Source organism: Apium graveolens, chromosome 11, assembly GCF_009905375.1.
Source record: "Apium graveolens cultivar Ventura chromosome 11, ASM990537v1, whole genome shotgun sequence".
NCBI classification, from domain to species: domain Eukaryota; kingdom Viridiplantae; phylum Streptophyta; class Magnoliopsida; order Apiales; family Apiaceae; genus Apium; species Apium graveolens.
Window position 1 is genome coordinate 203,142,790 of NC_133657.1, and position 18,145 is coordinate 203,160,934.

The 18,145-nt window shown below is 35.1% G+C and overlaps 2 long non-coding RNA genes across 2 annotated transcripts; both read right to left on the reverse strand.

Annotated features, from left to right (window-relative positions):
* Positions 1-1,209: 1,209 nt before the first annotated feature.
* LOC141696650 (uncharacterized) lies at positions 1,210-1,874 on the reverse strand. The gene is made up of 3 exons (XR_012564460.1): positions 1,856-1,874; positions 1,671-1,774; positions 1,210-1,416 (listed from the first exon to the last, which is right to left on the reverse strand). It is a non-coding gene; the product is annotated as an uncharacterized LOC141696650 (long non-coding RNA).
* A 13,181-nt stretch (positions 1,875-15,055) lies between these two features.
* Positions 15,056-15,727, reverse strand: LOC141696900 (uncharacterized). The gene is made up of 3 exons (XR_012564543.1): positions 15,584-15,727; positions 15,217-15,284; positions 15,056-15,132 (listed from the first exon to the last, which is right to left on the reverse strand). It is a non-coding gene; the product is annotated as an uncharacterized LOC141696900 (long non-coding RNA).
* Positions 15,728-18,145: the final 2,418 nt, after the last annotated feature.

Below are 18,145 nucleotides of genomic sequence, written 5' to 3' on the forward strand. Positions count from 1 at the left end.
CATTTTCATTCAATTGATCATCTTGTATTTTATCGCATAGAAAGATGAAGAGTGATGTTATAAAAAACATAGAGACGTGAAATTAGGGTTAATATAAGATAGTTTTAGCTTTTTAAGATAACTAGCATAATAACCCGTGCGAGGTACACCTCATTTTCCAGATTTTTTTTGTACACCATACAATTATATTAGTAAAATTTTTGATCATTTTCTTATTGATAAATATTGTATAACGTCTAAAACATATCAAATAGCGCAAGTAAACAAGGCTGCCTAATACTCTTCCAATATTTGTACCAGAAAAGGTACCTAAAACGGATCGTCTACTATGCGTTACATTTTCAAGAGACAAAACTCTTAGTAACTTAAAATTGGCCAAATACAGTCCCAATCGTAGTTGCTGACTTTCATCTTCACGATCCACATTTCGAAATAAAATTGATCGGTATTGTTGGTGATTTGGTTTCCTGGTAAATTAAGAATTAGCTTCTACGACTCTTTTGTCATAAAATACAAGCTGTCTTGTTTTAGCAATCCGAGAGACATCCACTACAAGGAAAACAAGCTTCAACAACGGTTTATGTCCGTTGTCTGATACCCTATTTTTCCGTTGACTATTGAGTCGCCGTCTGTTAGTTGGATCAGACAACGGCTAAAAAACATTGTCTGAGATTATACAGACAATGATTATGGATTAAGCCCGTTGTATTACATCCAGAAAAGACAACGTTTTTTACTTGTTTTCGTCGTAACAAGCGACATTACTCGAGGGTTCTCACAAACTCAGAAAACCGTTGTGTAAGGTATAATATTAAAACAAATCCTACAACACTTATTGTTGTATAAACGTTGTTGTGTATTCAGATAGACAACAAAAATGAAATTGAGCTCGTAGAACTCTTGTAATAAATTTCTACACACAACAGTTTTGGATTTTAATGTATAGCATGATCAGATACATACAACTGTTTATTTGTCCAAACGTATTGCATGAATACCTTTGATACAATATCTTAATATTATATAGACAATGGTTTACTAGTGTTGTGAGAGTTAATTTTGTACCAAAGTTTTGTGTTCGAAAGCATTGTTTTAGTATTAAAGACATGATATTTTAATGAACCTTGGTTGTTAAAAGCGTTGTCTTACACAAAATATAACAAGTAATCAAATGAAATTAATTTTGCAAATCTAAACAAAAGTTCTAAAGTTAATCCATGATCGAAAATCACAGCAACATAGTTATACAAAAGCTAAAAGCATATTGATATCACTGCCTTCATGAGTCTAAGATTTCTACTACAAATTAAAGAAAATATAGAGTCTACAAGGATTTTCAGCTTCTCTTCACGTCTTCCGCAAGAGCTATGTTGTCCTTGCAATATCATTACAGCATGTGATAGGCAATTTCCCAATCTGGAGAAAACAATCTTCAAAATAAATCGACAACATAATTACATAATTACATAATTACAACATAATTACATACAACATAATTACATAGAAAATCATTTATCCTTGTGACAAACTTTTGGATGTGATTGACCTAAATGTACACTAGATACTGTTAGATATCATAAAGGGATGTACACTAGATTTTTTTAAATAAGAAAGAGTAATTTGAGAGAGATTTAAAATCTATAAGTTTTAAGAAAAATAGAACTTGGCACCTGGTTTTTTCTGTACATGTGGATGGTAGCAACTCTGCTGGTCAGGACTATCAACAGATCACCTGCTGAATTTATCCCTTTCCCCTCTCACCTGCATTATATGACTATCAACACACTTTTTAATAAAAGATATTCAACCTAGTTAACTAGAACAAATTTTATCTTGTGTAAGCTTAGAAACATACCTAGTTTAGCATGTTAAGGACAATTTCTCAAGTGAAAACATAATATTTGTGCTGAAAATTGAACTCATATTTGCAATTTTGTATGGACAGAAGGAAGGCAGGCATACAGGAAGAAGTGTTCATGACTACATTGGCTAGATTTGGTCGTTGTTCAAGTGCACTGACAAACTTTCGGGAAATGATATTGAGCATTTTCTTGAACTGGGATATGTATCTTCTGTATAGAGCAAAGCCTGCCATCTGGGCAAGGAAACATAACATTAAATTTGATACTACTTTAGCAATTGTATATAATGATAAGAATTTCTTGATCATAACATTAAATTTTTATATTCAATATCAGATAGCTATAAAAAATGGCCTAGCTTAATATTACAAACAAGAAGAATGTACAGAAGGTATGTGTCAGCTGGACAATGTCAACAGTAAGCTCATCGCATTGAGCTGGAATCAGAAGTTCAGACAACGAAAAGGAAAACCCTGACTAAATATAATACATAATCCCCCAGCTCCAAAAACCCCGGATAAAGAAAAAGACAATAATATGGCTATTTGAAAAAATGACATAACATGGTAGCTTGAAAGCTCTTCATCTTTTAGCACAAAAAGCTTAGCAGAACCCTCCCATGCACATTATTAATCAGATTTTAGATGGGGAAAAACAAATAATATTAAAGTAAAAAGTAAGGAAGCATACTGTGTGTAACACCCCCAAATCCGGGGTCGGGGATCCGGGTTATCACGAGTTCCATTTCCCTTAATAACACCCAATCTTAATACACAATCAACTACTATGTACTGTGACCCCACAATAAACACACACACCACAAGTTATAGTCTCAGAGATGAATATCCAAAAATAATCACAAGTCGTTTTATTCCACAATTATATGTCAATACACCTTAAAAAGGTTTCTGAATAAATTTACATTTCTTTGCCATTATTACAATTCACAAATATACATAAATCTGGTATATCAAAAGTTGAAGCCTAGCCTATTGGTAGTTCCTACCTCAGCTTACAGCGACATCAATGCCTATAGGAAACTGCGGAACGTTTCCTATCCGCTCGCGAATTGGGAGCTTGGTCCAGTTCATCTTGTCTATCTGATGTTGTGTGATGAAAGAAGAAAGCAAGGGTGAGCAGCAAGTCCACCAAAATAATATGTATAATGATTAACAATATATGAGCATACTCATAGTACTCATGAAAGTCTTGGTCAAAGGAAATGAACCAAGCTGATATCTTAACGCGACCAAGTCGCAAAATATTCACTATATATATACATATATATATACTTTTCACAATCTTTGAAATCGTCTGACATGTATGATATACAGAGAGTTCCAGTTTATAACTGTATAAAAATATCGTTCCAAGGTGATCTCATATATCTAACCTTGTCTCAACGTTTTTCTGAAAATCTTTGACATACATAAGATAATCATTTACTAGATATAAGTTTAAAAGATGAAGTTACAAGATACTCCAATATACTTATATCTTTTCCAAATACTACTTGAACTACCACCGTTCAAGTTATAATTAGTTTCAAAAGTTCATCACATAGATGAGACTACAAGACCAAATTTGAATAGATTAAATCTTTAAAATATCATCAAAATAAAATAAAGTTATGAGATACTTCATTTGATGCACATATCATTTTGAAAACTTGACCCTGCCAACACTCAACAATCGCCCAACCGTAGCCTTTCCATCGAAGTGCTCTGGGTAGTGTTGCAGAAATATCCAATTAGATGATGAACTCATTACGGGAGTTTGCCGCGCCAGGAAGACCACTTACGATGATCAGTCGTAGTAGTACAACCCCACCATTTTCTACATGTAGAGGAGAACCTGTCGGATTTACTTGTCAACCGAACACTGAACTCCTAAGGAATGGACCGCCTTAGCGGAACTTCCAGGCCATTTGGGCCAATATAATAAGGCTGGGTCGACGCTACTCGGCCACTTACGCCACTCCTAGTTCAGATGAAATCCATGACTCTGAAACGTAAAGCTCGTCCCCACTTTCCCCAAGTAGAAACTTGTTGATACGGCTCCATCAAGAAGTCGTATCTAGTTGGAAAGGAAAACTCACCGATATTTTCCAGACGATGCCTGTTAATGGATTAACTTGTTCCAAGAATTTTACTTCCCGAGTGTTGGATAAGTAATCAAAATTCTTTTATCAAGACATCAACCTTGTTGCGAATATAAACACACCACAGAGCCGGATCCCTCAGGTTTTGAGCGAGTATTTAAATCCCCTTTTTAAAAAGGAAGATCTTAAATATAAAAATGAGTTTTGGGATCCGCTCTAACTTTTGAAAATCATTTTAAAGACTTGAAAACACTTTAAAGAGTGTTTGGAATAATGCTGATTTAATAAAGTAAATTAGTCTCAATATAAAGAAATATCTGAATATTATTATTTAAATAATATTCCCATAAAGAATACTTGAGGTAGAAGTTGGAAAACTTACTTGAAATGAATAGTGAATAATCAAAGATATACTTATACGAAAGTAATATGTTTATTTGAATATCAAAAGTAAGTTTGATTATCGAACATTATTCTTTAATAAAATAAAGAGTATTATTAAATAATAAGCGGAGTCATAATACCTCGAATGAATATTATAAATAATATTCATTAAATAAAATAACGGAGTCATACATCCTCAAATGAATATTCAAGTAATATTCAATAAATAATATAAAGGAGTCATAAGTCCTCAAATAAATATTCGAAATAATATTCAAATAATAAAATAAAGATAAAGTTATCGAATAAACCTTATTCGATTAATAGTTTTGAAAACTATAACCATATATATATAAATATATATATATATATATATACAAAATCTACTCGGGATCCTCGACTCCCGGTTTAGAAAATGTTTTCAGCTTTGGGTCCCTATACTAAGGGTATATGCAAATTACCGCTATTCTCTAGCATAGGTATTATCAACTGAACAAACAAATATATATGGAAAGAATACGAAACAGGCATGCATATGTACCATATCACATGCTACAATATATCGCAAGAATTTGCTAATATAACCATCATGTATCTATTACAAGATAATGCATATACAAGTGTATACATCACAACAACAGTATAACGGATAGAAAACTTGCCTGAGCGACTGGGGGTTACAATTGCTCGGGACGAGTCTGGTAACCTATAAACAACAAGTAAGTTGGAATTAAATCAAAGTCACTTGTAAATCTATACTTTAACCAACTTAGACTCTAACGCTCGTTTTGTGCTTACTGATTCTCTTAAGTCACTCGAGTACCCTCGGCTCCACCATTTTTAATAAATTAATCATTACGAGTTTTAAGGCGATTCTTTCGCGAGTACCTTACCAACTGCCTAATCCACTTAACATAATTGATTCCTACTCCAATTAGTCCTCTAAGGTCTTTAACCAAGGTTTCAAAGTAAGGCGAGGGGAAATGTTTCGTTCACGAAACGCCGTTACTTTAAACGGTCGTTTCTCCTAAACCGTACATCGGAATCAAACGAACTACATATCAAAACGAAGCTCGTAACATGAACTATGTAAACATGGCAATGGTCAAAACCTAACAGTGATTTCAAGGGTTCTGTTGTTATGAACAAAAGCAGTCTAAAGTAAATCGGACATTACGACGACTATGTTTACGCGATTTCCCAAATTTAAACCATTCCAAAACAACCACAATTCAACCACAAATCAATCATACAACCAACATCCATCCAAAACACACTCCAACAGCCCCAACACCTCAAGTTCTTCCAATTTATGTTATTCTCATCATGAATTTAAACTATACTTAATTCTTTTAACAAATCAACAAGATTCAACATTCATACCACTACCACTACAACCCAAACTCTAAACAAACAAGCTTCATGCTTCACATATACTATACTACTCATAACCATTCCTAAATACTCAAAAATAAAGCTAGGGTTTGGAGTTTATACCTTCCTTGAAGCTTTTAATCCATGAAAGATCCTTGGAATGCCCATGGAAGCCTTAATCTGACCTCCTACAAGCTTGTTCTTTCAAAGAAATCAAGAACACAAAAATTAATTTCAAGAAAGTACTATTCACCATCTTCTTCCTTGATTTATAGAAAAAGATTGGCTTGGAATTAGAAGCTTAAACTTATAGGAAGTATGTAACTATCCATGGGGAAGCTTAGATAAATACCTTGCCAAATAGTAACTGGTGGAGCTTGGATCTTCATTTTTGAAAAAAAGAAGCCGAGAGCTTCCTTGAAAATGGAGGAGTTTTTGTGTTTTGTTTGGTGAAAAATGAAATGTTTGCTTGGTTGGTTGAATTTTGAGTTGTTTTAGGTTAATTACCTAATTAACCTTGATTTTGTGTGGTTATATTTCAACCACACTTCCTTCCCTCCTATGTCATGCTTACATCATCAAGTGATGTCACCCTCCCTCCTTTGTCCTCTTCCTATTGGTTTGATGACATCATCCCCACTAATCCCTTTGATTAGCTTCTAATTGTTTGCCTAATGACCGCTGATCTGTTATACGGTTCGCTTAACTTTCGTTTTCGTTTACCTTTTGAGGGATCATACCTGGGATCTTATTACCTAGGTTCCCTTAACCTTTCTCAATACATTATATTCCTTTTTATCATCCTCTAATTTAAATGCTTTTTATCCTGTTACCTTATACTCAATTCTTTCCGTATCTAGTGTATTTCCGGGAAAAACCAAAGTGTTCGGAATTGGATTCTGACGATCTTTACATACACTTATATACCACATAGAGTACTAATAATATCCCAGAAGATCAATAACAGAACCCCTACATAGTGTGGCATGAAAAGTTTTCTCATTCAGCAAAAACACTATTCATAAGGGTTTCAAAAATTTTCCAAAAATTGGGGTTATTATAGTCTGCCCTCCTTAAAAGGATTTCGTCCCGGAATCAGATAGAAAATGAATATGGATACTCTCTTAGCATTACACTTTCTAACTCTCAAGTAAATTTCCCCACATTGTGGTCCTACCACCAAACTCTACCTAGTTTGATAACCCTTCTCCTAAGCACTTGTTCCTTTTCACTCTATAACCCTTCCTGGTTGCTCCATATAGGTTACGCTGGGTTGCATGTCTATGCGCTCATATGCCCCTATTTATCTGGCATCTGAATTACACTTCCTTAACATTGATACATGAAATACGTTATGAACTTGCTACAGGTTCGGGGGTAGGGCTAGCTCATATTCTATCTTCCCAATACGTCTTAATATATCCAAGGGTCCAACAATTCGTGGACTTAGCTTCCCTTTCTTTCTGAACTCATCCTTCCTTTCCAAGGGAATACCTATAACAACACTAGGTCCCCTACTTCCCATTCCTTGTTCTTTCGTGTCAAATCAACATACTTCTTATGTCCATCTTGGGCTACTACCAATCGTCCTCTGATTAAATCTATTAAATCCTTGGTCCTTTGGACCACTGCTGGTCCGAGCATCTTGCGCTCTACAACTTCATCCTAACATAAGGGAGATCAACATTGTCTTCCCTCAAGGATCTCATAAGGCGACATCTCGATAATGACATATGATCTATTGTCGTAAGATAACTTAATCCGTGTTAAGTGATCATTCCAAATTCTTTCAAGTCTATTGCACCGGCTCTCATCATAGCTTCTAGCATTATAGCTTTTGCTTCTCAATACCCATTCTTTTCCAGTTCGTAATCGCTACAACCTTCCGTTCCTAATATTATACTAGTTATACTTTTGCTCGTTAGCGTTCTCTAACCCTTTTAATAATCGTGTCAACCTTAGTATCACGAATGTGTTTCCATTCCGAATACCACCAAAATTTTACTACTCCTTTTTCAGCTGTTTCTATTTCCCAAAGTTTGATCAATCATATAGAAGTAAAGGAATTTGTTGAGAGATCACTATAATCATGAACAGTTGTTATATCGCATAGTTAGTACAGAAGGTGGCCAGCCTTTAGTACTTGACAAGCAATTAAACAATAGCTGGTATCCTACTCGGCTTCTATCACAAAGATTGATAGTCATTCGGCAATACCTCCCCTTCTGGAAGGGTTGTTCTTCTCAGTTTATATGAAATGAAAAGAAGAGAAAAGAACGAACTGAAGAGAATTGTATATACGTAAAAAAAAATTATTGCCATAAAATATCTGGCTTGGAATCTACCTCTGAACTATAGAGGTCTGTCATAGGAGAACAAAACATATATGTATTTATATCAACATCAAGTATTATAGCATCGTATTTCACATGCCTAAATATTTTTGCTATTCCGTCCATCATTCTATGGACCCATGCTCTTCCTCGAGCTTATACACAATCCCCTTTGATACTCCCTCGATATCGAAAATCGAACTTGGGATCTCATTCTAGACATCATCGTTACTAGAATTCTATGCTTGCACCGCAACCTCCCTCGTATAATAATACGACTCTCTATTGATAAGAAAGAATAAATATTCAATAGGTAGAGACTCTACTTAATTAGTCTATCAATGATAACTTATACACTACCACGACCCGATTAGTGGTACTCAATCTCAACACCCATTCCAATACAACTCTCCCGGTTGTAATCAGCTCATTATTCGCAGAATCATTGCTGCCTTACTATGGTCCACCACTAACCTACTGTAGTCATTCATTTTCCATGAAGTCTTAATAGCTAACCATACGGAGTCCATACATCTCGTATCTAATTCTTCTCAGGAGGTAACATAATCACCATTCATGATTCATGAAGAGCACTCCTGATCCCGACATACATTCATGACATGAAGCAGATAAAATTGCAGAAGAGTTTCAACGAAAACAACGATAGCAGGTTAATACCATTATTAACCATATGCCTTCAATAGAAGACTTAACTCAAATGTTCGTTTAGTCCTTTTTGAAACATGGTCCTGGATTATTCTCAAGATAGGACCTTCTAAGATAGATAGCCCGCTCATGGCAATTATACGAATTAAACCTTTACCAAATTACTATTACGGTTGGGTATTGCACAGTCATCAGAAGGAATGTCAATCTTCCAAACCATAATACAACCTTCACGGCTTTAACCCTTATTACTGTATTCCTCTGACACAAGCGCCTATAATTATCCTCTTACCTTTAAGGTGTCGGCCACCTCTTTGGCCTTTCCTGATAGTAAATTTTCTTACAGTCAATGTCATTTTAACCACCTCCAAATAAATTTTCTACCTTATTTCAATCACTGCTTATGTGAAAATTCTTTTCTTTAATATCTGATGAGTAAATAAAAAAAATATCACCATTTTTCCATAAGTTATTGCCTCAATCTTTAGAGGTTAATCACTGTCACGACTGACTCTCAATCATACTTAGAACATCTTTTATCTTAGGTCCTAATTGCCCTGAACAATTTCGACCTTTACTGGTTCGATCCATACTTTCTCGTGGTTTAACACGTGCCCCACTTGGCATTATTATAATTATGTCATATTTCCTTTATCAACAATTTTATTCTTGAGAATTTCGAATATTTCCTTTCTCCTTATAAAACCTCTAAGGTTATCCTTTAATAATTCCTCCTATATTCCGTAGATACAGGGCATATCAAAATACCATTTACTAATACTAGAACTATTGTCTATATACTTTTGAAAAATTTCTCCACTGATTCTTAAAGGTTGTTGTTACCTTAACCCTTTCCAAATCATACTGTCAAAACTCATACTGTCCCTATTAAGGGTGAAATGCCAACCTTTATGCATTCCCCTAGGATTCATTTTAAGTAACCGATGTTCTATCCTTAGTTCCACCTTTAAAAGGTACCTGCATCCTTCCATGGATAAATCAAGTCATATATTCTTGATAGATTATCTTATTCATCATTCCCACCTCGATAGTCTATACCTAATTTCATAATAGCATCCTTATTCAAATTGAGGTCAATCCATATGGCCTCCAAAAGATAACAATGGTCATCTGCTTTTCTTGCCTAATTTGGTAACGATAACAAGGATGTTCTGGAAGATATTGGTCATGTTCAATGTGAACTTCTTCTTAATAATTCCTTATTTACTTTTGTTGTTTATCCCAACAGTCATCTCAATCTTGGGATATCTCTCATACCTGGCGTCTCCCTTTCTGGGTATCGAGCCACTGGTCTTACATTTCCCATTCTTGAAGGTCACTTCGTTCATCCAATTTTCCTACTTTCTTACTTTCTTGTCTCCTTAGTCTATCCGCGTCTTATTAATTATCCTTCGAACTATCTCAAGGTTTCCTCGAATCCTCCCAACTCACAGGGGATAAAGTATATGTATCTCTTATGCCCTTAACCATCAATTTTAACTCATGGTGAATCACCCTCATCCTGACGAATGCATACCTTTCTATGTCTATTGCTACGAGTCTTTAGGGTTTCCTCATACCCAACTCCCTTATCATACCTCAAACTCTATTGCCCTTGTATCCCTTTCCACTTCAGTTTTTTTTTTATTTTCCTTTCTCTTATCATTATTTCATGAACCAACACAACATAAGCATTGATTTCAAACATCCCGTCATTCTGGATTCGTGTCCTCAGAACGAATCTTGATAACTTTTACAACTTAGATTCATAATTCATCATACTCGTCTGCCTTTGTTCTGGCTCTAAAGCTTTTACTCTATCTCCATAACCTTGGGAAGTACTTTCCTGAAAACAATTGACTGAACTTAAATCAGTTTATTATAATCTCTTGCTCCGTGCCTTCATTGGTCTTTCACCAGCGGGTGGTCTCTCTCTTAGGAGGGTTAGTGACAAAAACAGTCTTTTGTGGTTCGTCAATCATTTAGAATCTCAAATGATTCCTCTATTTCCTTTAGCCAGGCCCTTGGCTCGGCTGGGCCAGCTTGTTCCTTGGAACTCTGAGAGCTTAGCAACTTAGAGGTCCTGAAAGAATTTCCCACTACATTGTTTCCCTCAAGGTGGTGGTTGGGAAATAAGTATAAGTTCTGTTTAGACAGATCCATGAATTTCCATATAGGAGTACCATCTCGGGTCTTCTTATCTCGCTCGACTTTCTGTTTCCTTAGTATGAAATGTTTCATCCTTCTCCCACAATCAGGGTTATCTTATACGTTAAAATCCTTGTTTTCCACTTCATCATATTATGGGTTCCTTCTATCTTGATGGCGAGCTCCCTGACTATCACGTTCAGGGTTTGCTCTAAATCTTTTTCCTCAAACTAGCTTTCATCTAAGATCTCATCTTTAAGCTCTTGAACATTTGGAACCCAATTTCTGTAGGAATACCTCATTATTCTCTTATCATCTTTCTCGGTATTAATCTTTTATCTAATTGTTGGCTCTCTGCCTTCATTCATCACTTTTTCTGGCACAATATGTTCTTTTCCGATAATTCGGACTGTATTGCAATCTCAATCATCTTTTCGGTACCGGCTCCAGTTACCTTCATATCTATTTCCATTTTTTTTTCAAAATCTCTTATCAACTTTCCCAAAGACATTAACCTCTTGAGTCTCTCCTTTTTACTAAGGGCATCAGCCACCACATTGGCTTTTCCTGAATGATAAAGAATCTCCCAATCATAATTCTTGATTAGCTCTAACCGCCTCCTCTGGCGTATGTTGAGCTCTTTCTACGGGAAAATGTACTAGAGTACTTATGGCTTGTGTAAATCTCGCATTTCTCTCCATACAAGTAGTGCCTCCAATATTTAGGGCAAAACTATTACCACGAGCCCAAGCTCATGGGTGGGGATATCGAATTTTATATTCCCTTAATTGTCTTGACGCGCACGCGATTACCTTGTTGTGCTGTATAAGAAGCACCCTAATTCCTTATGCGAAGCGTCACTACACATCACAAAATCTCCTTTTCCATCCGACAACGCCATCATAGGGGCCGTCACCAATCTTTGCTTCAGTTCTTGAAAGTTGTTCTCGTATTTCTCTGTCCATTCAACTTCTCAGTCTTACGAGTAAGCCGCGTTAAAGGGGCTACTATCTTTACAAACTTGAACGAACCTCCGGTAGTGATCGACCAATCCTACCTCTGTTAGTTTCCCTAACCATGGTCATCAATTCCTCAATGGTCCTTTATTCATTCTTGTTAGGATCCTCCACGAGATCCTCCTTAGCAACAATCCCATCTAGGATAACATCCTCAACCACTACATCCTCAATATAAACATCATCCAGTCCTGCGTTAGGACGCTCTATCGGATCCACAATCTGATCTCCAATAACTAATAAAACATCATCGCGTTGCTGCTCCTCAACCTCAGGGTTCGGAGTCCCGCTACCATATATGATAACGAACTACGCTTCTATCACGATATTTATAAGGGTTCCCCTAAGGGTTTTAACTGTCAATACTACATTAGGTAGTCCGACTATGAACTTGGAAAGAGTTCTTATTTATCTTAGCGAACTTATTATCTTAACGTCACTTCATCTCTGAGGTTTATAACGCTTAGCTCTGATACCATTTCTGTAACACCCCCAAATCCGGGGTCGGGGATCCGGGTTGTCACAAGTTCCATTTCCCTTAATAACACCCAATCTTAATACACAATCAACTACTCTGTACTGTGACCCCACAATAAACACACACACCACAAGTTATAGACTCAGAGATGAATATCCAAAAATAATCACAAGTCATTTTATTCCACAATTATATGTCAATACCCCTTAAAAAGGTTTCTGAATAAATTTACATTTCTTTGCCATTATTACAATTCATAAATATACATAAATCTGGTACATCAAAAGTTAAAGCCTAGCCTATTGGTAGTTCCTACCTCAGCTTAGAGCGATATCAATGCCTATAGGAAACTGCGGAACGTTTCCTATCCGCTCGCGAATTAGGATCTTGGTCCTGTTCATCTTGTCTATCTGATGTTGTGTGATGAAAGAAGAAAGCAAGGGTGAGCAGCAAGCCCACCAAAATAATATGTATAATGATTAACAATATATGAGCATACTCATAGTACTAATGAAAGTCTTGGTCAAAAGAAATGAACCAAGCTGATATCTTAACGTGACCAAGTCGCAAAATATTCAGTATATATATACATATATATATACTTTTCACAATCTTTGAAATCCTCTGACATGTATGATATAAACAGAGTTCCAGTTTATAACTGTATAAAAATATCGTTGCAAGGTGATCTCATATATCTAACCTTGTCTCAACGTTTTTCTGAAAATCTTTGACATACATAAGATAATCATTTACTAGATATAAGTTTTAAAGATGAAGTTACAAGATACTCCAATATACTTATATATTTTCCAAATACTACTTGAACTACCACCGTTCAAGTTATAATTAGTTTCAAAAGTTCATCACATAGATGAGACTACAAGACCAGATTTGAATAGATTAAATCTTTAAAATATCATCAAAATAAAATGAAGTTATGAGATACTTCATTTGATGCACATATTATTTTGAAAACTTGACCCTGCCAACACTCAACAATCACCCAACCGTAGCCTTTCTATCGAAGTGCTCTGGGTAGTGTTGCAGAAATATCCAATTGGATGATGAACTCATTACGGGAGTTTACCGCGCCAGGAAGACCACTTACGATGATCAGTCGTAGTAGTACAACCCCACCATTTTCTACATGTAGAGGAGAACCTGTCGGATTTACTTGTCAACCGAACACTGAACTCCTAAGGAATGGACCACCTTAGCGGAACTTCCAGGCCATTTGGGCCAATATAATAAGGCTGGGCCGGCGCTACTCGGCCACTTACGCCACTCCTAGTTCAGATGAAATCCATGACTCTGAAAAGTAAAGCTCGTCCCCACTTTCCCCAAGTAGAAACTTGTTGATACGGCTCCATCAAGAAGTCGTATCTAGTTGGGAAGGAAAACTCACCGATATTTCCCAGGCGATGCCTGTTAATGGATTAACTTGTTCCAAGAATTTTACTTCCCGAGTGTTGGATAAGTAATCAAAATTCTTTTATCAAGACATCAACCTTGTTGCGAATATAAACACACCACAGAGCCGGATCCCTCAGGTTTTGAGCGAGTATTTAAATACCCTTTTTAAAAAGGAAGATCTTAAATATAAAAATGAGTTTTGGGATCCGCTCTAACTTTGGAAAATCATTTTAAAGACTTGAAAACACTTTAAAGAGTGTTTGGAATAATGCTGATTTAATAAAGTAAATCAGTCTCAATATAAAGAAATATCTGAATATTATTATTTAAATAATATTCCCATAAAGAATACTTGAGGTAGAAGTTGGAAAACTTACTTGAAATGAATAGTAAATAATCAAAGATATACTTATACGAAAGTAATATCTTTATTTGAATATCAAAAGTAAGTTTAATTGTCGAACATTATTCTTTAATAAAATAAAGAGTATTATTAAATAATAAGCGGAGTCATAATACCTCGAATGAATATTATAAATAATATTCATTAAATAAAATAACGGAGTCATACATCCTCAAATGAATATTCAAGTAATATTCAATAAATAATATAAAGGAGTCATAAGTCCTCGAATAAATATTCGAAATAATATTCAAATAATAAAATAAAGATAAAGTTATCGAATAAACCTTATTCGATTAATAGTTTTGAAAACCATAACCATATATATATAAATATATATATATATATACAAAAATGGAAGAAAAGAAGGTAAATGGAAGAAAATGGAAGAAAATGGAAGAAAAGAAGGTAAATCAAGACAGCTAACAACACACAACTGTTGCCTTCATTCAGGACAATGTATAATACTTTTTCTCCGTTTAAAAGGGTAACTTATTTTAAAAATACAGGTTGTATTATCTTCTAATTCATCCATAGTAATATAATCAATCTTGATGTGAAATAAAAAATGATACTCCCTTGTAAAAAGATGATAAAATCTTAAATTCCATATGTTTTCACAAATATAGCCTCTTGACCACAATATAAGATACAATACAAGTGATGATTTCACCATGGGGTGATATGAAAATTGTTTTAATAATCAAAATCTTAAGACCAATATACCAGTGGAACAGAGCAGTGGGAGGCAAAATATTGATGGAAAGCAACCTGACATTTCTTAATTTTAGTGGAGGCATTCAATGAAATATCAGAAAAAAGAAGACAATACCATTGTCTGTAATTGTAGCAGTAACTGATTCATGAAGGTCCTCAGAGTTTCCTATGCATGTCGTACAACCATACCCAACAATGTTGAAGTCATGCTGGTTCAAGTACTCTTGCAGGCCACTAAAACACGGAAAGGTAAACAATTCAATGCTGGGAATTTATTATCAGTCAGAAATACACTCTTTTACAAAATAGTTTTAATACCTTTGAAGCAAGTACTTGGTAACAACTCCAGACCCTGGTGGAAGACTTGTTTTCACCCATGGCTTAACCTGTTTGCAGATACAATTTATATGAATATTACAAGGCAGACTCCTACCACTCGAAAAACACTGAACAATGTATTGAGGACATAACTATAAACTCTCTGTTTACCCAATACGAGTGAGTACAGATGAACCTTGATCAAGTATTAATCGATAAAATAATAACCTCGCTAAAAAATAATATTTTTCTCCAGAAACCAACATAATGGAAACATTGTATTTTTATGCCCGATAAAGAAATTCATTTCCTTGGTCCCAAACCTATTATTTTAAAGAGGATACTGTAATTGACAGGTATAACATACCTCCAATCCTAGCTCACAGGCCTTCTTTGCAACAAGACCAGCTCCAAGCATGACACTAGGATTCGATGTGTTTGTACAACTCTTAGCTGTGTAACTGTGTCAGTTCTTAGCTGATCACATATTTGCATTTCATGTAGAATGGTGGGAATCCTAAAATTATTACATAGTCCAGATGGATAATACCTTATATAGAGATGTTACGGAAACTATCATATAGCATTCAAGCAAGTCATAACAGACACACCCACAAAACTGCTACTGGGAGAAGAAAAAATCACTTACATCTTAAATCACACAGAAAGAAACCTACACAAATCATCAAAACACTCAATTTTCTTCTTGAGCTTCAATTTTCCCCTCCACATCCCCTTTACTTACTTGTACGCATAAAATAAGAACTAAAATCAGCACAAAATAAGAACTAAAATGAGAGAGAGTTAGACAGAGAGAGAGAGAGAGAGAGTGATACCTCAAAATTAAAGACAAGCACCTTCCATTGAATCCACAAATAAGCCCTAAAGCCTTAGGTTTGAACACGAACTAAAACCCTAAATTGAAGTCGAATTGAAACCCTAAACGAAACCATACTCCATTAAAGAAACATACAAATCAATCAAAGGAGGCTCAAATCAAAGCAAATATTTATGTATGTATAGATTTTTCATAACAAGGAGAGTAGAGGGGGAGAAAGAGAGGGAGAGAGGGAAGGGGAGAGACCACAACTTAAATCAAAACTCAATAGGACCAAAAAATTCACACCACACATAAAAATCCCCAAAATAACAGAAAGATTTTACAAACACATCTAAAACCCAAAATTCAAAAAAGTGAAAACACGAAAAATCATGAAACCTAACTCAATTCAAGAAGCTGAGATCCTTCGGATCAGAAATGGAAGCACAAACAGCGGACGGCTATGAAGTTAATTCGTCATTCAGAGTGTAATTAGTGTTTGAAATAGAGGTGGATTGAGAGGGTTAGGAGGGAGAGAGAGAGAGAGAGATTTAGATTTGTGTACTTTGGTGTTTTATGTTTACAGAGAAGGAGATGAAATGGGGCATGGGAGGGGCAGGGGGAGGGGGAAGCGGGTATTGAAAAGAAAAGAAGGGGGAAATGAAAAGTTGAAGGAGGGAAATAATTATAACAAGAAAGCTTGATAAATAAATATTGTATATCCTGACATGCAAGATGAATTTCAAATTTTTTAATAATTTTTTCATATGACTAAAATTGATATATTTTTTACATCCGTACGGTTGGATTGTCGAAAAATTATTTTAAAAATTAATTGTGTAAATCGGGAACGAGTCTCGTTGTCGGGAGGCGTACTTTTACCAGATTTTTCTAATCCTGACATGCAAAATGAATTTCAAATTTTTTAATAATTTTTTCTTATGACTAAAATCGATATATCTTAACATCCGTACGGTTGGATCGTCAAAAATCATTTTAAAAAATTAATCCTGTAAATCGGGAACGAGTCTCGTTGTCGGAAGGGGTACTTTTACCAGATTTTTCTAATCCTGACATGCAAAATGAATTTCAAATTTTTTAATAATTTGTTCTTATGACTAAAATCGATATATCTTAACATCCGTACAGTTGGATCGTCGAAAAATCATTTTAAAAAATTAATCCTGTAAATCGGGAACGAGTCTCGTTGTCGGGAGGAGTACTTTTACCAGATTTTTCTAATCCTGACATGCAAAATGAATTTCAAATTTTTTAATAATTTTTTCTTATGACTAAAATCGATATATCTTAACATCCGTATGGTTGGATCGTCGAAAAATCATTTTAAAAAATTAATCCTGTAAATCGGGAACGAGTCTCGTTGTCGGGAGGGGTACTTTTACCAGATTTTTCTAATCCTGACATGCAAAATGAATTTCAAATTTTTAATAATTTTTTCTTATGACTAAAATCAATATATCTTAACATCCGTACGGTTGGATCATCGAAAAATCATTTTAAGAAAAATACAAGTGATGATTTCACCATGGGGTGATATGAAAATTGTTTTAATAATCAAAATCTTAAGACCAATATACCAGTGGAACAGAGCAGTGGGAGGCAAAATATTGATGGAAAGCAACCTAACATTTCTTAATTTTAGTGGAGGCATTGAATGACATATCAGAAAAAAGAAGACAATACCATTGTCTGTAATTGTAGCAGTAACTGATTCATGAAGGTCCTCAGAGTTTCCTATGCATGTCGTACAACCATACCCAACAATGTTGAAGTCGTGCTGGTTCAAGTACTCTTGCAGGCCACTAAAACACGGAAAGGTAAACAATTCAAAGCTGGGAATTTATTATCAGTCAGAAATACACTCTTTTACAGAATAGTTGTAATACCTTTGAAGCAAGTACTTGGTAATAACTCCAAACCCTGGTGGAAGACTTGTTTTCACCCATGGCTTAACCTGTTTGCAGATACAATTTATATGAATATTACAAGGCAGACTCCTACCACTCGAAAAACACTGAACAATGTATTGAGGACATAACTATAAACTCTCTGTTTACCCAATACGAGTGAGTACAGATGAACCTTGAT